A 24,219-nucleotide genomic window follows, 5' to 3' on the forward strand; every position below is an offset into this window, starting at 1 on the left:
GTGTGTATACACAGTGGGCGGTGGCTATGTCGTCCGCCACTGTGTGTACACACAGTGGGCGGCGCTGCCGCCACTATGCGTATGCACAGCGGCGCCCGAAACCCTGCAAAAAAAAAAAACCTCCGCCTCTCCCCGCAGGAAACCCTCCGCCTCCGTACCTGCAGTTACATTTCAAAACAAAAAAAAAGAAAGAAAGCAAAACAAAGAAAAAGGGGTAATATAAAACCTTAACCCATTCGGGTTAGGGTATAAAATGGTAAAGAGGAAATAAGGTAAGAGGTAAAATATAAAAAAAAGCAACCCTAACCCAATTTCGGGTTAGGGTTAGCATTTTAGGTAATTAGATATATATATATATATATATATATATATATATATATATATATATATATATATATATATATATATATATATATATATATATATATATATATATATATATATATATATATATATATATATATATATATATATATATATATATATATATAGGAGATTTAGATTTGAAACATTAAAATTGATTTTTAATTTATAATGAGGGTTAGAATTTAAGAATTTATAATGTGATTTTATATATATATATATAAAAGGGAATTTAAATTGGAAATTTAAAGTCAGATTTTAGTATATAATTTGGGGTTAAGTTTATAATTGAAATATTATGGAATTTTGAACCCTGATTTTAATGTATATATTTGGGGACAAATTTAATAATTGGATTATTATGGGATTTTAGACTTTTGATAATAGGGGTTAATTTAATATTTGAATTATTTTATGTCCTCATTCTTTAGAAATTTAATTTTAATTAATTCAAGGGGGTTAATAATAAAGGATTACTATAGTTGGATAAACTATACGTTTAACTCAGCAATATATTTAATTAATCAATGGACTTACCCCCCCCCCATATCAATGGATGTTAGGAAAATTTATTTTAGGAACCTTAAGCCCTTGAGATCGATTTTTGGTTGGATTGAAAATTAATTGACAAAATCAAGGGGTTTAGGGAAAATCAGAATTGGCCTTAGCTTATTGTCGGTTTTAGTGGGCAAATGACATTGTAGTAAATTGAAACCCTCATCGGGTGGATGCGTATAATAAATTTTATATAAGCATCAAATAATCATTAGCAATATCATTATATGACCTGGAATGATTTAATACGTTAAGATAGCCAATTATCCCTTGGTTTAATTAGCGACAACTTGTCTTAGGTAATTGAGCTAGCTAACTAATCGGCAATGCAAATTAATCTTCACCAATCAAGTCACTCGCTCGAGTTGGTTATTTAACTTAACCTTAGTAAGTAAGTTAATTACATCCTAGATAAGACAAAACTTTAAATATAGTCGTTATGTATTAGGATTTATAGCGAGTTCATGACGTCAAAAAAAATTTTTGTTGTTCCGTTTTTGTGCCCTAAAGTTTGGGCACGACAGCTTGCTACATTTGAGCTAAGTGAGTTTGGAGAATCTGATAGAAAATTTGAGATAACATTTAGAGTATCTACATTTGTATCTAGTAAGAAGAAGATTGATCCTAATGAGTGCAGAATATCTAGATATGAGAGAGAGAGAGAGAGAGAGAGAGAGAGAGAGAGAGCGCAAAGAGATTTAAGATCAAGAAAGAGAGCTTGATGACATTAAAGAATTGATTGCTCGAAGATTGCCTAAAGGTGCTAGTAAGTATGATGGAAAGTTTCCTTTGAAATATTTCTCTTGTAATAAGATAGGACATTTTTCTTCTAGATGCTTGGAGAAAATGGCTAAGTATGATAGGCATGATAAGTTTGATAAGCATGATAGGAATGATAGATATGAGAAGCATGAGAAGTATGATAAGCCTTATAAGTCTAACTGGAAGTCTAGGAACCATAAGAACTATTATTATGTTGTTGATGAAGGTGTTACAGATGATGAATTAGAAGGAGATTAAGTTGTGTTTATTTCCATTAAAGAATATAGACCTATACCTATTGATTCCACTAGCTGTTTTGTTGAGGAGAAATATTTGGAAGCTAAGGTAGAAGAAAATGATGAATGGGTGATTGACAATGGTTGTTCACATCATATGACTAGTGATAATAGAAAATTTGTGACATGGAAAGATATGATTGTGGAATAGTTAGATTTGGATATGACAAAGCCTATGTAATCCAAGGGAGAGGTTATATTTTGATGGTAAGCATAACATTGATGATTTCTTGTATGTTGAAGGTTTGAAGCATAATCTTTTGAGTGTTGGACAAATGATTGATAAGGGTTATGATCTACAATTCAAGGATGGTAAATGCAAAATATTGAATGCCTCCAGTATAGAAATTGCATCTAGGAATAAGATTGAAGGTAGCATTTTTCATTTGAATGCTAGTGAGAAAAGTTGTTTGATTGCCAAGATAGATGAGAGTTGGTTGGGGCATAGGAGAATTTTTCATGTAAACATTGATTCAATGATTAAGATCTGTTCTACACAAGCTGTCAGAGATCTTCCTAAGATTGTTAAGTATGTTAATCTGATATGTAAGGAATATCAGTTGGGTAAGCAAGCAATATACATTTGATGGATTACTAGATCTTGTGCATACAAACCTATGTGGACCTACAAATGTTAGAAGTGTGTAGGGTGATAGATATTTTATGCTTCTAATTGATGATTATTCCAGGATGACATGGGTTGTATTTTTGAAGGAGAAATCAGAAGCAATGGACAAATTCAATATATTCAAAGCTAAGATAGAAACCGAGTCCAAATTGAAGGCAAAATGTCTGAGATCTGATAGAGGTGGAGAATTTTGTTCCAGTGAGTTCAACTCATTCTGTGAGATGCATGGAATTAGAAGATAGATATCTACTCCTAGAACCCCACAACAAAATGGAGTTGTTGAGAGGAAGAATAGAATTGTTTTGGATGTTGCAAGGACTATGTTGATTGGAGGAAATATTCTGAAGATCTACTGGAGAGAAGCCATTAGCACTGTTATTTACACATTTAATAGAATTCACATCAAAGGTGATGGGGATAAGACCCCTTATGAGCTATGGTTTGGTCATGTTCCTATTGTAAGATATTTTAGAGTATTTGGTAGCAAATGTTATATCAAGAGAGATGAGTATATAGGAAAGCTTGATGCTAGAAGTGATGAAGGTATCTTCTTGGGATATTCAACTAAGAGAAAAGCCTACCAGTGCTATAATAAGAGACTCGAAAAGATAGTTGAAAGTGCAAATGTAAAGGTGGATGAGAACAATGGGAAGGAGATCAAAGCATGCAGTTATGATGATGGTCAACATATTGTTTTGGCTCCTATTTAGCATGAAGAAACTAAGAAGAATGATTAGGTAGAGACTGTTAATCTAGATGTTATTGTTGTTGGTGAAGAAGTACAGGAACTAGAGAATCAGAAAAAAATAGAAGACTCTGAGGTATATAAGATTGAATCATTCTAAAAATCAGATTATTGGTGATAAGAATAAAGGTGGGATGAATAGAAGAAGGTTAGCTATTGAAGAAGTATGTTTGATTTCTAAAGTTGAACCTAAAGATGTTGTTGAAGCTTGTAAAGATGAAAATTGGATGAGAGCTATAGAAGATGAACTAGATCAGATCGAAAATAATAATACTAATTGGGAACTTGTGCCTAGACCTAATAATAAGAATGGTATTGGTACTAAATGGGTATGCAGAAACAAATTGAATGAAGTTGGTGAAGTTGTTAGAAATAAAGCTAGATTGGTCTGTAAAGGATACTCACAACAAGAAGGAATTGATTATGAGGAGACTTTTGCTCCAGTTGCTGGACTTGAAGTTGTTAGACTATTTCTTCCTTATGCTATTTATAAAGATTTCAAGGTATATCAAATAGATATCAAATCAACCTTTTTGAATGGTGATCTAGAGGAAGAAGTTTACATTCAACAACCTAATGGTTTTTCACTGTCGAATGATGGAGATATGGTATGTACATTGAAGAGAGCGGACTGAAACAAGATCGTAGAGCCTGAAATGCTAGACTAGACAAATACTTGTTGAAATTGGGATTTACTAAAGGTGTTGCTAACAGTAATCTATATTTCAAGATTGAAAATGATAACATCCTGATTGTTGAAGTCTTTCCTGATGATATTATCTTTGGTGGTGATGATGAATTAAGCATGAAGTTTTTTGGTGATATGCAGAAAGATTTTGAGATGTCTATGATTGGTGAGATGAAATTATTCGTAGGTTTTCAGATTGCATAGACAAGAAAAGGTATATTCATATCTCAAACTAAGTATGTGAAAGAATTGCTGAAGAAATTTGGGTTAGATGACTCCAAACTAGTTGGAAATCCTATGGTAATTGGTTGTAAATTGTCTAAAATGATGAATCCCCAAAAGATAATCATAGTTTGTACCAATGTTGGTGGACTGCTATATCTTACTCAGACTAGGCTTGACATTATGCATATTGTGTGTATGGATACTAGATATCACATTGATCCAAAGGAGAGTCATATCACTGCTATTAAGAGGATATTCAAATATCTAAAGGGAACTGTGGATTATGGTTTATGGTACCCAAAGAATGTGTTGGGACTCATTAAAATTGAGTCAAGTTTAGAGGCCCATTTCAAAAAAATTCTCTGCATTTCCAAATTGGTCAGTTTGAATGGCCTAGTTAGAGAGAGGGCAAAATGGAGCCAGTTGATTTTCAAGGGGTAAGGCTCGGGAAGCATTTCCTACACCTTTCATTTGGCCTATGCAGTGATGTGCAACTTTCAGATTTTAGTTTGGATAAGTTTATTAGGTACCCATTTCAAGGGGTGAGCTGAAAGTGCATTTTAGGTGCAAATGCAGATTTTATTGAGTAGCCTAATTTGAGTGTTTATATCTTTTTCCCTATTGATCATCATGAAGAAATTCAAAATGGATTGAATTTTATGTATAAATGTGAGTTAGAATACAAAATTTCAAGTCTTCATGAATCCATTTGCTCAGTTTTTGAAGATCAATCCATTTGCAGTTTGTGTGGTTTGATTAGTCCTTGTTTCAGCTGCTAGTCGGAGCCCTGTTTTGCATAAGTGTAAAAGTTGCCTCAGTAAGTGTTATGACATAATTTTTGTTCTAGGTTAATGTTGGTATAAATGATGAGATACTTGTCAAATTTCAAGCCTCTTCCAATCCGTTTGATTAGTTTTCAAAAGGGTTCATTGAGCCATCCTTTTTAGTTATCCGTACTTTCAATGCTATATCAGTTAAACTAGCTATTTTCATGAGCGCACCATTAGCACCCAGTTGGACTTTTGGTCGAAATGAGTATTCAAAGATTTAATATGTACTTCAAGGTACCTATGTTTCAAACTTGAGGATCTATGGAGGCCGTTTGATATTTTTGAGAAAGGCATCATGTGTTGCCAGACCATTGACTTCATCAGGCTCGTAGTGTCAACAAAGCCAGTTGGTCATTTTCACCATTTAATATCTCTTTGCTCAGGATTCATCTTGAAAAACCATTTGGTAGAGTTCATCCTTGTATATCAACATACACGTGTCTCAGATGGCGAGATCCAGAAAGGTGTTTTGACCCACTTGAAAAATACGTGTTGGTGATTAAATGCGAAAATGTGGCATAAGTGCTTGAAAGTTGTAAAATTCAATTTTATGATCCAAAAATGGTGCCGATCGATTCTAGAGGTAAGTTTAATGTTGAGATATTCTAGAGGTCAATTGCATGAAAACAAAAAAAAATTTAGTCGGACCCACTTTGGGGCCCGACCTGGCTCATGCTCGCGAATTAAATTTTATGACAAAATGGTCTTAAGTGCATGCTTGTATATCAATGTCAGCTTGATTGTAGTTTGCCAGTAGGATGGTGAGAGGCAACTTCAATTACTTGTCATTTATGGATTGATGAATGTGTATCTTGCATTCTAGTTGCAAATCTCAAATAATTCAGAAAGAATGTCAAATATACCAATATATATTATCAAGTAAAAAAGTGATGAAGCATCAGGTTCGAAATGCCATTTGAATCAACTAGAAAAGTTATACAATGTATCTATTAGATCCGACCACCCAAAAGGGCACATTTTGCAAACACTGACTAGTCAAATATGGGTGATGATGTGCTGTTTCCAAATTCTTCAATTATGGACATGAAATATAGGCAAGCACATTCTGCATTTGACAACCACCAGATGCATTTGAAATCAAGTATCTTGGTGCAACTTGCCAAAGATGATAGAAATGCACCTATAATCTCTTCCATCCAGGATGAATCAATTCAGAAAAACCAGGAGAAGCCGTTGGAGTGTATAACATGGGGAAGGTAAGATGCCAAAGGCTGCCATAAACAGAAAGTTAGAAAATGTTATTGGCAGCACTCCCCTTCCTCTGTGTGACATGGAGGTAAGAGAGAAACATTTAAAACTTTCAAGCTAATATTTCAGTAGTTCAGTCTTTAGCATGGAGATACATGTCGAGGGAAGCTACTTGTGAATGGTGGGAGAAAGGTAAAAGGATTCCAATTGAAATGCACTTGGTTTGCATTCAAATCCTCTCCTCCCACGTGATGTGAATAGGTTAATTTAGAAGTTCAACATACCTCTTGCCAAAGACTCCCCTACATGGTAATAGAAGAGGGCAAGGAATCATTTAAATCTTTGAACAAAGGCAAGGTAGTAGCTACAATTAGCAATGATCCTCTGTGTGGTGGGTGTTTGGAAGACTGTTAGAAGCTCCAATAGATGATTGAAAACCAATCCATCCTCCCCTCTCACGTGGCATGCAAAGCAGTATGAAATTCTAACCAAGTGCATTGGCATCATCCTAATTTTCAGTGTGGTATGAAGGTTTGGAAGACTATTTTGAAGTGTTAGCAAATGAAATTTGATAGAGCCTCCCTTATCCCCTGCATGATATGGTGAAGGAGGCATAGAAACTTGCAAATGCAATTACTAGTGTTGTTCTCTGCATGGAATGGCTAGGATCAAATAGAAGTTCCAGTCAAATGTAGTTTGTAGGAAAGACGCCTGTCCTCCCTCCTCTGTGTTTGGTGTAAAGAAAGGTATTGAAATCTTGAAGAAAATGTCATTGGCAGTGGTTGGCATCCATTAAAGCTCTGCAGAAAGCTCCAAATTGCAGTTGTAGGCATAACGTTTTAGCCCCACATTCACTGGGCAAAGGAAGTTTATGCTATTTAAATATAAATCCTTACAAATCTAATATGTCAAATCCATCAAGGATTTTGATGGATGGTGCCCCCGTTGGGCATGCAAGAAGACCCCATGCGTGTGGGCATGGATCCCAATGTGACCAAGGTGGTGACATGTGGCTACAAGTGGACCCCACGTAGGCACGGATCCTGAGGCAAGTAGGCAAATTTTGCAAAGGAGGGTCGGCTTAACCAGTGAGCAGGTTGTAGAGGATCCGACGAAGCGCATTGATTCACAAGGCAAAGATGCTTGCTCGTTAAAGTCTGCGAAATGGGAAAAAGCTCAACGATGGTTAAAGACCTTGTAGGTTCAAGAGATCCAACAGTCGGCGCGATTTCACGAAGGAAAGTTGCTCGCTAGTTAAGGTCAGCAAAATAGTAAAAAGCATCTCTGAAAATGAACGAGGTTAAAGAACACGCAGGTTTGATGAAGATCGATGACTCGCGTGATTTTGAAGCTCGAAGATGCATGAAACTTACCCATCGTGAAATGGTGAAATCCAGGTGGCAATGTGACATGGCGGTCCAACAGGCGGGTCCCGTCCCAGTGGTGCATAGATGGCAGTGACGTGGCACACACGTGGCGTACAGGTGGATGGACAGGTGGTAGTGACAAAGCATGCACGTGGCAGTGATGAGGTGTCATCCCGGGTGGCACCCAGTGGACCCCATCAATCAATCAAAGATCACCATGTGGTAGGGCATTAGGGCACAAAAGTAGCCAAAAATCAAAAGTTAAATGCAGATTAAATATATAGTTTAGACTATATTAAAAAATTAAAAAAATTAAATGATGTGCACATGTTGAGGATTAAATCGCTCAAGGACTTATTTTTTGCCAAAATATCAAGTATTATATGTTGCCGGAAAGCTCTCAAGATGAGGAATGTAGTTATGGAGTTAGTTTCAAAAAAGATCAGATGTTTTGAGAGATGTTTCCATGGGAAAGAAGAGGAAAGTGAATTCAGTTGGAAAAGAGACAGTTGGCAATTTCAGTTGCAGACCTAATTTGTTCCCTCTTCCTTCTTATTCTATTTTTCTTCTCATTGTAAGGGTTCTAGAATTCTGTGAGAAGTGCTCTAGTTTTCATGGGTTCCAGTTATGAACTTCTTGACCCAAACTTGTAAAATTCTATGGATCTGTTTAGGGTATAAAGGCTACATTGCAGGATGATAGATTGTTTTCTATTTGCAGGTCTTACTTGTGTCAGGAATGAGTAAATTTCCCATGATATTGTCTCTATGCGTGTATTTCATTGTTATGAATTGAATCCTCAAGGAGGCTTATAATTCTCATCTCAAGGAGATTGTATGATTGTTTGTAGGTATTCTTCAATGAAGAGTTTAAATTCTATAATCAGTCATAAATAATGGAATGTGTCCCAGATATGATAATTTTGTGAATGGATTGAGTAATGCATTAGTATAAGGTATTAATGCAGGGATATTTTGTAAGGAAAACAAATTTGCAGCTGTGATTGACATTTTGTAGTTCTATGTGCGACTTTGTTGCCCAATGAACAAGGCACTGGTCTTTGACAAATTTGGGGATGGTTTCAAACATATATTTTAAAAAGAAAATCTATTTCCCTTTATGTTTAGGGGTTGTGTTCTTTCATTCCAAGCTCTATTTCATCTTATTGTTTGTACAGATTTAGCCAATCTATAATGTGTTTCTAAATTTGGTGAGTCTGTGGAATGATCTATCTACTTATTGTCGATGCAATTATGTGTCTGTAATCATTTTATTTAATGTATCAAAGGGTGTCTTGCCCTAGGTCTAGCAGAACCTGAAGTGTAGGAGGATCATTAGGATCCTATGTTATGTTGTCCAAGCCATGAAGTGTTTCATTGATTGAGATTGGCTATCTCATAGATAGATTTGCAGGTGTTCTTGGGTTATCACTTTTGGTGAACAACAAAAATGGTGACTCTATTGGGGAAGCTGAATAGAAATTGCCTAATTTCATCTAGTTAGTTAGTCCATTGTGTATGCACAGAGTTTGAAAGTGATTTTATGATGAAGTAAATGTTCCTTGTTCTGGATCTGCAAAATGATATTTTTTTCATGTCATATTTTATGAAAGAGTAACAGTGAATGCATTGTTGAGAGTTGTAAGAAGTCCTTGTAGCTGTATGCAAACTTTTCCACAATTCCTTATTTGGGTGACGAATCTGTGGTTCATACCAGTGCTAAATAGCCTGGAAGATTGTTTATTGCAGCGAGATTGAAGGAGACAGTAAAGAGATTTAAACTTGTGTTGGATGGTATTCTGCTATTCAAAATGTCCTCTATGCAAGAGGTGGCATCTCTAAGGTAAAAGATAGTGCTAAATGTTGGGAAAAATGGTGTCTCAACCTTTCATTTATGTGAGGTTACTATTTATAGTAAGTTTTCATTTGAGCACGAAATGGTGCGAAACTCTCCCTGAAGCTTCTGGTTGGCTAGATAAGCATTCCGGTAAAGTTGCGTCGCAAGGTCACAGCTAGTTTTGAAGATATTAAAGTTTTCATCTTGGAGGGGTGCAATAAAATGTTTAAACTTAAATTTGGGGAATTTAGAGGCTCCGAAACGCCCTGAAAAGTTGCCGTAACCGGCGAAGCGGGTTACGAGGTGATAGAGCACTTCGCGAGCTTTCCGACGCTTCAAACGGTTCGTCAATCGGACACCCGGTTCTCAAGTTATGGCCTCCGGAAGTTTGTACTCCTGAGATAGGAAAAATAATTTGTATCGGATACATAAATGAGCTGTAAAAAGGGAGCGACACGTGTTGATGTGTGTTTTAACATGTCATAGGGCATCTAGAAGGGAGATAAGGTCGGCTACACCTTATTGGGTGGTTTTAGCCCATGGTTTTGTAATACCGTTTGACGGTTTCTTGTATTGTATCTCCTATTTATGAGGTGTGTGAGATAGAGGTTGCGTGTAAGAGTCTTATGGCTATTGAGTTGCCTCTGAATCTCTGATTAGTGCTACTCCTGCGAAGAGCTTGCTCTGCAAGTATGTTGTAATCTGTTTTTGATTGCTGAATAAAATATTGAGCTGCTTTTGGAGGGTGGGGTTTTTCTCCCGAAAGGGTTTTCCCCACGTAAATCACTGTGTTGTGGTATGAATGCTATTATGTCTATTTCTATTTTCTGTAACTGTTGTAACAATCTGAAAAAGTTTTGCATTACCCTCCTCTCAAGGTTAGTGTAGGAAGTTGTTTCCGCTACTTTACTTCCTTACAAGTGGTATCAGAGCCTGATCACCTTTGGTTTCAATTGTGGGCAGTTGGGTTTTTTGAACTAATCCAGATTTGAGTGGGAGCTTGTGCAGAAGACACTTTTTGATCTTGTTGCAGGAATATTCAGATGGCGAGTTCATCAGGGAGAATAGAGGTGGAGAAATTTAATGGAAGTAATTTTGAGATGTGGAAGCTGAAGATGGAAGATCTGCTAATAGATCGAGATCTTTGGGATGCTATTGATGCGAATGTCCAAAGGCCCTCAGATCCTACTGCGGCAGCTCAGTATGATGTTATGGACCGAAAAGCCAAGGGTCTAATCAGACTGTGCCTGGCAGACTCTGTTCTAATCAATGTCCATGAAGAAAACTCTGCAAAGAAGCTATGGACTAAGCTTGGTGAGATGTATCAAGTGAAATCTTTATTAAATCAAATTTTCTTAAGAAAGAAATTGTATTCCTTGAAGATGGAAGAGGGTGGACGAATTGCAGACCACCTAGAAGCATTCAATATGATTGTGGCTCAATTAGTATCCATCGGTGTTAAGATGGACGAGGAGGAAAAATGTCAAATCTTGCTTTGCTCTTTGCCTGATTCGTGGGATTCTCTTGTTATGGCTATCGGTAGTACTTCTGTTGTTTTGAAATCTGAAGATGTGGTGGGTGCCCTACTCGGTGAAGAGATGCGAAGGAAGGTATCCATCAGTTCAAAGGAAGCCCTAACTGTTCGTGGAAGACCTAAGGAGAAAGGCAAGAAGAATGAGAAGCGTGGCAAGTCCAAATCCAAAGGGAGATCAAAATCTCCTGGAAAGTCCAAAGTCATTTGCTGGAATTGCGGTAAACTGGGTCACATCCGTAAGGACTGCAAAGAAGAAAAGAAGAAGAAAAAGAAAAAGTTCGATTCTGATTCTAAGTCCGACAAGGAAGATGGCGATGCCTTTATTGCGGCTTTGGCGACTCATGCAGGTAATGATGCCTGGCTAATTGACTCAGGTGCATCTTTTCATATGACTTCCAATAGAGATTGGTTTTCTGAATATGAAGGATTTAATGGAGGTAAGGTGTACTTGGGTGATGATTCACATCTAGACATTGTTGGTCGAGGTAAAGTTAGAATCAGGTTTTCTGATGGTAGAATAAAAAGGATTAATGGTGTGTTGCATATCCCTGGATTAAAACGAAACTTGTTATCTGTGAGCAAACTGATAGATGCGGGTGTGCAGGTAGTCTTTTCTGAAGCAAGATGTAAGATGATTAAGGGTGCTATGGTAGTTGCTAGAGGTGTCAGGTTTGGCACTTTGTATAAGCTTGAAGCATACACTGTTGAGTGTAATAGCACTTCTGTAAAAAGTAAATCTGCGGATACTTCACTAGAAGATTTGAAGGTTTCACCTTCAGCAGATGGAAATGGTTTTTGGGTACCTAAGGGTGCTCTTTCATTTGAAGAAAAGTTACCTGCAGAGAAGACTATGTTATGGCACCAGAGACTTGGCCACATTGGAGAAAAGGGTCTAAGGACCTTGAAAAATAAAAACCTTGTTGAAGGTTTGAATGACTGTAACCTTGACTTTGATTTCTGTGAGCATTGCATTTATGGAAAACAAAACCGCGTTCAGTTCTACTCGAGTTCTCATAAAACTTGTGGTGTTTTGGATCTTATCCATTCTGATGTGTTTGGTCCAGTAGATGTCTCTTTGATTGGAAAATCCACATATTATGTTTCATTTATTGATGATTTTAGTAGAAGGACATGGGTTTATTTTCTAAAGAGTAAATCTGAAGTTTTTAGTCATTTTAAAGAATTTAAAGCAATGGTTGAGTTGCAGACTGGAAAGAAAATTAAATGTTTGAGAACTGATAATGGCGGTGAGTTTTGCTCTAATGATTTTGATAGATTCTGTAAAGACTGTGGAATTAACAGGCAGAAGACAACTCCGTATTCTCCACAGCAGAATGGAGTTGCAGAAAGAATGAACAGGACACTGATGGAGAAGGCTAGGAGTATGTTGAGTGGTGCTGGTCTCGAACAAAAGTTTTGGGCTGAAGCTGTTGCCACTGCTTGCTACCTGATTAACAGGTCTCCTACATCAGCTCTTGTTGATAAAACGCCTATGGAAGCATGGTCAGGTCACAAGCCTTCATTGAGACATCTTAGAATTTTTGGTTGCGAGGCATATGCACATGTGCCAAAGGAGAAGCGAACAAAGTTGGAGAACAAGGCTGTGAAATGTATCTTCATCGGGTATAGTTATGGTGTGAAAGGATACAAGCTTTGGGACCCTGTTGCACAAAAGGTAATTCACAGTAGAAGTGTTATTTTTAGAGAAATTAAGTCTCCTTCTGTTACATTGCAGCCACAACAGACTAAAAAAGAAGATGTAATTCAACTTCCTTCTACACCTGAAAGAGTTGAATCGAGACCCCTAGATAGGCAAGAATTTGAGGAGAGCTCGTCTAGCTCTGAATCTTCAGAAGAGGAGGAAGAACCTCCAACTCAGCTTGTTCGAAGGTCTACAAGACATAGACAACCACCTGAAAGGTATTCACCTGATGATTGGAGATGTATTTTTGCTCTGAATACTTGTGTGGATGAACCGAAATCTGTAGAAGAGGCATTAGGTATGAATGATGCAGAATCCTGGAAGATTGCTATGGAGGAAGAAATGGCAGCTTTGAAAAAGAATGATACATGGGATCTTGTACCATTGCCTGAAGGACGAAAACCTGTTGGTTGTAAATGGGTGTTCAAGAAAAAGATTGGTTCAGATGGAAGCATTGAGAAGTATAAAGCAAGGTTGGTTGCAAAAGGCTATTCTCAGGTTGAGGGTGTTGATTACGGTGAGATATTTTCTCCTGTTGCAAAAATGACGTCTATTAGATTTTTGCTTTCTATTGCTACTGCTTATGATTTAGAGGTTGAGAAAATGGATGTGAAAACTGCTTTCCTTCATGGTGATTTGGAGGAAGATATTTATATGACACAGCCGGAGCACTATGTGGTGAAAGGCAAAAGTAATTTGGTCTGTAAATTGAAGAAATCTTTGTATGGCCTCAAACAAAGTCCCAGGATGTGGTACCAGAAATTTGATACATATGTGTTGAGTTTGGGATTTGAACGTTCTAAATCAGATCACTGTGTTTATTATAAATCTTATGGTGATCATTTCTTATTCATTGCATTGTATGTTGATGATATGTTATTCATTGGTAAAGGGAAAGGTATGATTTCAGAACTGAAGTTTCAGCTCGCCGCTAAATTTGAAATGAAAGATCTTGGTGCAACAAAGCACATTCTTGGAATGGAAATTAGAAGAGATAGGGCGAACAGAAAGCTATGGCTAGGCCAGAGTAAGTATGTGAATTTAGTGTTACAGAGGTTCAACATGCAGAATTGTAGACCATTGAGTGTTCCTTTTACAGTTGGAATGAAACTATCTGTTTCAAATTGTCCTACATCCCCATTGGAGATGGAAGACATGAGCAGAGTGCCTTACCAGAGTGCAGTTGGAAGCTTGATGTATGCTATGGTCTGTACTAGACCAGATATTGCCCAAGCAGTGGGAGTACTTTCTAGATATATGTCTAATGCTGGTAGAGTTCATTGGGATGCAGTCAAAAGAGTCTTCAGATATTTGAAGGGTACTTCAGAGTATTCTTTGTGTTATCATGGTAATTCAGTTGGAGACATGACTTCCCTTGATATCCATGGTTATGTGGATTCAGATTGGGCAGGTGATATTGATAGCAGAAGATCCACCAGTGCTTATGTGTTTACTTTGTTTGGTGGTGCAATTAGTTGGATGAGTAAGCGACAGGCTGTGGTTGCTTTATCCACTACTGAAGCAGAGTATATGGCAGCTACTCATGCTTGTAAAGAGGCCATTTGGCTTAAGAGACTGTGTTCAGATATTGGAATAAAACAAGGTACAGTGACAGTTTACTGTGACAGTCAGAGTGCAATTAGCCTAGCTAAGAACCCGACATTTCATGCCCGGACCAAACATATTGATGTTCAGTATCATTTTGTTAGAGATATGGTCGAAGATGGTAGGGTGAAGCTGGTTAAGGTGGAAACTTTGATGAATGTTGCAGATGCTTTAACTAAGGCTGTGAGCATAGAGAAGTTCAGATGGTGTTCAGAGTCTATGGGCCTTATGGCCCCTAGCAATTGATTCATTGTGTTGACATTCCCTTCCGCTCATGCAAGGTGTTCGACAAGTGGGAGATTTGTTGGGAAAAATGGTGTCTCAACCTTGCATTTATGTGAGGTTACTATTTATAGTAAGTTTTCATTTGAGCACGAAATGGTGCGAAACTCTCCCTGAAGCTTCTGGTTGGCTAGATAAGCATTCCGGTAAAGTTGCGTCGCAAGGTCACAGCTAGTTTTGAAGATATTAAAGTTTTCGTCTTGGAGGGGTGCAATAAAATGTTTAAACTTAAATTTGGGGACTTTAGAGGCACCGAAACACCCTGAAAAGTTTCCGTAACTGGCGAAGCGGGTTACGAGGTGATAGAGCACTTCGCGAGCTTTCCGGCGCTTCAAACGGTTCGTCAATCGGACACCCGGTTCTCAAGTTATGGCCTCCGGAAGTTTGTACTCCTGAAATAGGAAAAATAATTTGTATCGGATACATAAATGAGCTGTAAAAAGGGAGCGACACGTGTTGATGTGTGCTTTAACATGTCATAGGGCATCTAGAAGGGAGATAAGGTCGGCTACACCTTATTGGGTGGTTTTAGCCCATGGTTTTGTAATACCGTTTGACGGTTTCTTGTATTGTATCTCCTATTTATGAGGTGTGTGAGATAGAGGTTGCGTGTAAGAGTCTTATGGCTATTGAGTTGCTTCTGAATCTCTGATTAGTGCTACTCCTGCGAAGAGCTTGCTCTGCAAGTATGTTGTAATCTATTTTTGATTGCTGAATAAAATATTGAGCTGCTTTTGGAGGGTGGGGTTTTTCTCCCGAAAGGGTTTTCCCCACGTAAATCACTGTGTTGTGGTATGAATGCTATTATGTCTATTTCTATTTTCTGTAACTGTTGTAATAATCTGAAAATTTTTTGCATTACCCTCCTCTCAAGGTCAGTGTAGGAAGTTGTTTCCGCTACTTTACTTCCTTACACTAAAATGTGAAGTAAATCTTCAGATCTACAAGTCTTACAGTTGCAAATTTCTAGGTATTTTCAGAGGTTTCAAATGCAAAGATATTTGTTTTGAAAATTTGAATGTGTAATGTCATTTTCCCATTTAGTGAACAACACTAGTCTAGAGGGAAAGAGGAATCACAAAATTAATTTGCATATCTATGATGCTAAAATATCCAGTGTATATGATCTTCCGTAGTATGCAAATTTGGAAAAACTTATGTCAAGAAATGTTAATGAATAGATTTGAATAAGGATATGTGCTCGAAGTTTTTTATCCAAGATTGTATAATCATTTATGGGAGTAGGAAGAAATGAGCAGTGAAGTTTTTCAGCCTTGTGTATTTTTACATATGACCATGCCTAGTAAACCAGAACAACCATGTAATAGGAAAAGTTTCAGTATGAAGTATTATGCTGCTCTAAACTTTGAAGGTATTTTGGGTTACCCAAATCCAATACCCACAGAAATCAGAAAGTATTTGCCCATATTCAGTGGGAAGAAATCAGAATTAGCATGTCAACACATGAAAAGAGTTTCAGATTTGATAGGAGAGTTTGAAATTTGTCAAGAAGATGTATGCATGAAGTTATTCATCCAATCACTGAAAGAGGATGCAAGGGATTGGTTTTCTTTTTTGCCAGTAAATTCTATTACCTCATGGGGAGAATTGATTTCAGATTTCTTAGACCAATTTGATGAAAAGATGAGTGATTATGATATGATGAAAGAATTCACTTATATACAAATTAGGGAAGATGAATTGGTACCAACATTTAATATTAGATTTTCACAAGCTTTGTCTAAAATTTCTAGAAAATATAAGTTTGATGATAAAGTATGTTTGGATATCTATATGAGTGCATTTGATGAAAAGATGGGTTTCTTATTGAGAAACAAAGAACCCAAAACCTTTTATGAAGCTTTTAATATAGCTAGGGACATTGAGAATAACTTGAAATTTGGGATATCCAAGAGGTTTATATCTATTGTTGTTTCTTGTCAAAACACCTTCAATGGTGAAATATCATGTGAAGCCGAACCAATCATTTCTTGTCTATGTGCATCAAGCTTTGTAGTTCCAAATGGTTTTGTTGATGCATGTGTTTCAGATTTAGATGAGAGTCAAGAATCCCTGTTGTCAATGCCAGTTGTCTCTCACAGTAAGGATGGAATGATCAATGGGAAGTGTTGTGAAAATGTTGATACAAAGATAGATATATATAAGGGATATGTACCATTTGATTTGTATGCTGATTATGCTGATTATGTGGCTGCCAATTACCAGGTGAATCATGCATCTCTCAAGGATAATGAAAATGAAAACAATGATGGTGATGACCATCAATCTTTAAATGTTGCTAATGTATTTGATGTTCAAATAACAAATACTGAAGGATCACCAAATGTTGTTGATTATGTAAGTGAAGATGTGCAATATGATGAAAATCAGATTTTGGTTAAGTTTGATAAATCTGAAAATGAAACTGTGAATGATGTTGATGATGTGTTCAGTGCAAGTATACTCAGTGATGAATGTGTTTCAAAATGGAGTGGTGTTGCTGATTATGAGGACAATGAGTTCTATTCCCAACACCTTGAAGGCATGCAAATGAACAATGAAGATCAATTTCAGAATGAGAACGATCTTGGTATGAGTTATTCACTTTCTTATGATCAGCAAATGAATGCCAGTCATGCAGCTGATGATGGTTACGAGAATTCTTATTATTCATCTTGTGAAGATGATATAATAGGAGACCAAGTTGTATATTTTAGTCATGAATCTGAAAATGAAAGTATTTTTGAAGATAAGAATGTATGTGACAGTGCGGATAATGTTTTATTTTTAGATTTGAAAGAACCCATGTTTGAATGCTTTCAGAATTTTAAATACCATGAAGAGAGTGTGAATGTTGATAGTATGCTTGAATCGGAGATGGAACTCTTTGTCTCTGATATAAATGTTCATGGTGTTGATCTCTTTGATGAAAATGCTGAAGCTACCCCTTGTATTGAACAAGTTTTTAATGCTGATAAAGTTCCGAACAGCAGTAGCATGTGTTGTAAAATTTTACTTCATGCTGAAGGTAAGAGGCATGGGTTATGTGATGACTTCTTCAGACAACAAATGGAAGTGTTTCAGGTGGATGTAAGCCTGAAAGAGAAAGACTTAGCTGAGGATTTGCTTCAGCCAGAGGTATGCATTCTTTTCCATGAATGGGATCTTGAGAATGCGGAAGTTTTGAGTTTGATAAACAAGGAGAGTATAGAGTGTGATCAGCATAGGGAAGTATCACATTTGAACCAAAATGTTTATGTTCCTTGTTTGCATTAGTTGATTAGTAATGTCCCTCATTCTATTGTTTTAAATGATAATAAGGTATGTGTTGATGAGAATTATAATGTTGAGATTGAATTCTTTATTTTTGAAGTTCAGCATGATGGCACCCTTGCAAATGATAGAATTGATTGGGATAGTGAAGTGTATTGCAACTTGTGGGAAGGCCTCTATAGTAAGTTATCTCATGGTTTTACTTTTGTTGAGATAGTGTGTGACCATAAAGTTCAGAATTAGACAAGAGGTATGCACACCATCTGTTATAGTGATGAGACAAAAGAGGTGGATTATAAAATTTATGTTCAGTTGTTATTGAAAGGTGTCTTTGTTTGGATCATGGTATCAAGTGATGGGAATCAGATTTTTAATAGAGGTAAATGCTAAGATTGATTGAGCAGCTTATAATTACTTGTAAGTATGTTTGTATATTTTGTACAGTCGCTTTGCTTTCAGTTGTGTGATTTTTGAATAAAGTGCCCTATTGTTTGGGTAGAATAAGGAAGCCCTATTTTTTAGAAGAGAAGAGAGTGATCCATTTTTGAGTGGTCTGCTTAACCATAGATATTTGGATTCTTGTGTTGATCTTTCAATCAACCATCCCAAGTCAGAGCCACTGTTGGGACTCATTAAAATTGAGTCAATTTTAGACTACCATTTTAAAAAAACTCTCTGCATTTCCAAATTGGTCAGTTTGAATGGCCTAGTTAGAGAGAGGGCAAAATGGAGCCAGTTGATTTTCAAGGGGTAAGGCTCGGGAGGCATGTCCTACACCTTTAATTTGGCCTATGTAGTGATGTGAAACTTTCAGATTTTAGTTTGGATAAGTTTATTAGGTACTCATTTCGAGGGGTGAGCTGAAAGTGCATTTTAGGTGTAAATACAAATTTTATTGAGTAGCCTACTTTGAGTGTTTATATCTTTTTCCCTGTTGATCATCATGAAGAAATTCAAAATGGATTGAATTTTAAATATAAATGTGAGTTAGCATGCAAAATTTTAATTCTTCATGAATCCATTTGCTCAGTTTTTGAAGATCAATTCATTTGCAGTTTGTGTGGTTTGATTAGTCCCTATTTTAGCTGCTAGTCGGAGCCCTGTTTCGCATAAGTGTAAAAGTTGCCTCAGTAAGTGTTATGACATAATGTTTTTTTCGGGATAATTTTGGTATAAATGATGAGATACATTTCAAATTTCAAGCCTCTGTCAATCTGTTTGATTAGTTTTCAAAAGGGTTCATTGATCCATCATTTTCAGTTATCTATACTTTCAGTGCTATATCAGTTAAAGTAGCTATTTTTATGAGTGCACCATTAGCACCAAGTTGGAATTTTGGTCAAAATGAGTATTCAAATATTTAATATGTACTTCAAGGTACCTATTTTTCAAATTTGAGGGTCTACGGAGGTCGTTTGATATTTTTGAGAAAGGCATCATGTGTTGCCGGAACATTGACTTCATCAGGCCCACAATGTCGACAAAGCCAGTTGGTCATTTTAACCATTTAATATTTCTTTGCTCAGGATTCATCTTGAAAAACCATTTCGTAGAGTTCATCCTTGTATATCAGAGTACATGCCTGTTAGATGGCAAGATCCAAAAAGGTGTTTTGACTAACTTGAAAAATACGTCTTCGTGATTAAATGCAAAAATGTCGCGTAAGTGCCTGAAAGTTGTAAAATTTAATTTTATGATCCGAAAATGGTGTCGATCAATTCCAGAGGTAAGTTTAATGTTCTTGAGATATTCCAGAGGTCAGTTGCATGAAAATGAATTTTTTTTTAGTCGGACCCACTTTGGGGCCCGACCTGGCTCATGCCCGCGCATTAAATTTTATGGCAAAATAGTCTTAAGTGCATGCTTGTATATCAATGTCAGCTCAACTATAGTTTGCCAGTAGGATGGTGAGAGGCAACTTCAGTTACTTGTCATTTATGGATTGATAGATGTGTATCTTATATTCTAGTTGCAAACCTCAAATAATTCAGAAAGAATGTCAAATTTACCAATATATATTATCAAGTAAAAAAGTGATGAAGCATCAGGTTCAAAATGCCATTTGAATCAACTAGAAAATTTATACAATGTATCTGTTAGATCCGACCACCCAAAACCAATGGTTCAAGATGGGCCCAAAAGGGTACATTTTGCAAACACTGACTACTCAAATATGGGTGATGATGTGGTGTTTCCAAATTCTTCAATTATGGACATGAAATATAGGCAAGCACATTCTGCATTTGACAACCACCAGATGCATTTGAAATCAAGTAACTTGGTGCAACTTGCCAAAGATGATAGAAATACACCTATAATCTCTTCCATCTAGGATGACTCGATTTAGAAAAACTAGGAGAAGGCGTTGGAGTATATAACATGGGGAAGGTAAGATGCCAAAGGCTACCATAAACAAAAAGTTAGCAAATGTTATTGGTAGCACTCCCCTTCCTCTGCGTGACATGGAGGTAAGAGAGCAGCATTTAAAACTTTCAAGCTAATGTTTCAGCAGTTCAGTCTTTAGCGTAGAGATACATGTGGAGGGTAGCTACTTGTGAATGGTGGGAGAAAGGTAAAAGGCTTCCAAATAAAATGCACTTGGTTTGCATTCAAATCCTCTCCTCCCATGGGATGTGAACAGGTTAATTTAGAAGTTCAACACACCTCTTGCCAAAGACTCCCCTGCGTGGTAATAGAAGAGGGCAAGGAATCATTTAAATCTTTGAACAAAGGCATGGTAGTAGCTGCAATTAGCAATGATCCTCTGTGTGGTGGGTGTTTGGAAGATTGTTAGAAGCTCCAGCAGATGATTGAAAACCAATCCATCCTCCCCTCTCATGTGGCATGCAAAGCAGTATGAAATTCTAACCAAGTGCATTGGCATCATCCTAATTTTCAGCATGGTATGAAGGTTTAGAAGACTGTTTTGAAGTGTTGGCAAATGAAATTTGACAAAGCCTCCCTTATCCCCTGCGTGATATGGTGAAGGAGGCGTAGAAACTTGAAAATGCAATTACCAGTGTTGTTCTCTACGTGGAATGGCTAGGATCAAATAGAAGTTCCAATCAAATGCAGTTTGTAGGAAAGATGTTTGTTCTCCCTCCTTTGCATTTGGTGTAAAGAAAGGTATTGAAATCTTGAAGAAAATGTCATTGGTAGTGGTCGGCATCCATTAAAGCTCTGTAGAAAGCTCCAAATTGCAGTTCCAGGCATAACGTTTTAGTCCCACATTCACTGGGCAAAGGAAGTTTATGCTATTTAAATATGAATCCTTACAAATCTAATATGTCAAATCCATCAAGGATTTTGATGGATGGTGCCCGTTGGGCACCCAAGCAGACCCCATGTGTGTGGGCATGGATCCCAATGTGACCAAGGTGGTGACACGTGGCTATAGGTGGACCCCACGTAGGCATGGATCCTGAGGCAAGCGGGCGAATTTTGCCAAGGAGGGTCGGCTCAACCAGTGAGCAGGTTGTAGAGGATCTGATGAAGCACATTGATTCACAGGCCGAAGATGCTTGCTGGTTAAAGTCCGTGAAATGGCGAAAAGCTCAGTGATGGTTAAAGACCTTATAGGTTCAAGAGATCCAACGATCGGCATGATTTCATGAAGGAATGTTTCTCATCGGTTAAGGTTCATGAAATAGTGAAAAGCATCTCCGAAAATGAGCAAGGCTAAAGAACACACAGGTTTGATGAAGATCGACGGCTCGCATGATTTCAAAGCCTAAAGATGAATGAAACTTACCCATCACGAAATGATAAAGGCCAGGTGGCAATATGACATGGCGGTCCAATAGGTGGGTGCCATCCCAGTGGTGCATAGGTGGCAGTGACATGGCGCACACATGGCGTACAGGTGGACAGACAAGTGGCAGTGACAAAGCATGCATGTGGCAATGATGAGGTGTCATCCTGAGTGGTGCCCAGTGGACCCCATCGACCAATCACAGATCATCACGTGGCAGGGCATTAGGGCACAAAAGGAGCCAAAAATCAAAAGTTAAATGCAGATTAACTATATAGTTCAGACTATATTAAAAAATTGAAAATTTTAAATAATGTGCACATGTTGAGGATTAATTCGCTCAGGGGCTTATTTTTGGCCAAAATACCAAGTATTATATGTTGCCGGAAAGCTCTCGAGATGAGGAATGTAGTTATGGAGTTAGTTTCAACAAAGATCAGATATTTGGAGAGAATATTTCATGGGAAAGAAGAGGAAAGTGAATTCAGTTGGAAAAGAGACACTTGGCAATTTCAGTTGCAAACCTAATTTGTTCCCTCTTCCTTCTTATTCTATTTTTCTTCCCATTGTAAGGGTTCCAAAATTTTGTGAGAAGTGCTCCAGTTTTCATGGCTTCTAGTTCTGAACTTCTTGACCCAAACTTGTAAAATTCTATGGATCTGTTCAAGGTATAGAGGCTACATTACAGGATGACAGATTGTTTTCTAGTTGCAGGTCTTGTGTCAGGTAGGAGTAAATTTCCCATGATATTGTCTTTGTGCATTTATTTCATTGTTATGAATTGAATCCTCAAGGAGGCTTATAATTTGTTATCTCAAGGAGATTGTATGATTTTTTGTAGGCATTCTTCAATGAAGAGTTTAAATTCTATAATCAGTCATAAACAATGGAATGTGTCCTAGATATGATAATTTTGTGAATGGATTGAGTATTGCATTAGTATAAGGTATTAATGCAGGGATATTTTGTAAGGAAAAAAAATTTGCAGCTGTGATTGACATTTTGTAGTTCTGTGTGTGACTTTGTTGCCCAATGAACAAGGCACTGGTCTTTGACAGATTTGGGGATGGTTTCAGACATATATTTTAAAAGAAAATCTATTTCCCTTTATGTTTAGGGGTTGTGTTCTTTCATTCCAAGCTCTATTTCATCTTATTGTTTGTACAAATTTAGCCAATCTGTAATGTGTTTCTAAATTTGGTGAGTCTGTGGAATGATCTATCTGCTTATTGTCGATGCAGTTATGTGTTTGTAATCATTGTATTTAATGCATCAAAGGGTGTCCCCCCTAGGTCTAGCAGAACCTGAAGTGTAGGAGGATCATTAGGATCCTATGTTATGTTGTCCAAGCCCTGAAGTGTTTCATTGATTGAGATTGGCTATCTCATAGATAGATTTGTAGGTGTTCTTGGGTTATCACTTTTGGTGAACAATAGAATGATGATTTCATGTTGTGTGTGTTGGCATTATTGGCAATAAGTTGTCATTGATGTCAACTAGATTGACAAGGTCACCGGTAAGTAAGAAGTGGTGACCAGTATAAGAAAAGGAAGACATATGGTGTCAATCCATATGTGAGTAAGCCGATAGGAGGAAGGTTGTTGGTACACATGAATTGTGTCATCTATCGGTAAAGAAGGCTTATTGGTAAGGCATAAACCGGTATCAAGGTTGGTTGTTTGTTTGTGATGAAGAGGCGGAATGTTAAATGAATTACAACAACACTCGATGAGCAAAATGAAAAGAAAGGAATGAAGACATACTAGAAGGCAAGATGAATTGTCAAGAGGATGTGTTGCCAGTAAAGAGGATATTTGTTGGTTATACCGGTAAGGTGAATTGAATTAATAATCAATATTGGTCAATGAAGAATGTCAAACTGACATAGCAAACCAAGCATAGGTGGATGTCAACAAACATGATAGCTGGATGCCATGTGGTGATATTACACAGGTTGGTGAAGTGTGCATCGATGTAACAAGTCAGCAAATAGGTTGACTTTTATGAAGAACCTGCAAGTCACGGAGGATGCCAGATGATTGCGGCTCGAGGAAGACAAGCTGGCAAGCAACTAAATTGATCCTGCTAGAATATTTGATCTTCATACCCGTTTGCTAAAGGAAATAACTGAGCCATTAATGGTGCATGATAGAGAAAAGTAAAAAAGAATGGTGTAGACCTCTAGATTATAACAAGGAGAATCTAGTAGAGGAGAGGCATAGATTATAACCTAGATTAATAGCACTATCTATATTGGCAAACATGCTAAGCTAGATGGAGAGAGGGGGGGTCGAGCAGTGCAACCATTGTGAGATCCTCTACTCTATCATATATGACTACCATTTTACCTCTTTTGAGGCCACCTTTTACTCAAGATCATCAAGTAACTATGTGATATACCATTTATGATGTGTTTGTTTATATACCTGGTATGTTTTTAATATAATTTCTTTCATGCATTGTTCTTGTGATACATGATAATATATTGATACAAATATTTATTTATATTTTGTAATGAGGACATGAGAGTGACTCGGGTTTATCAATGGACTCATCACTAAGATGGTC

The sequence above is a fragment of the Cryptomeria japonica genome, chromosome 7 (genome assembly GCF_030272615.1).
Source record: "Cryptomeria japonica chromosome 7, Sugi_1.0, whole genome shotgun sequence".
In the NCBI taxonomy this organism is placed as follows: Eukaryota; Viridiplantae; Streptophyta; class Pinopsida; order Cupressales; family Cupressaceae; genus Cryptomeria; species Cryptomeria japonica.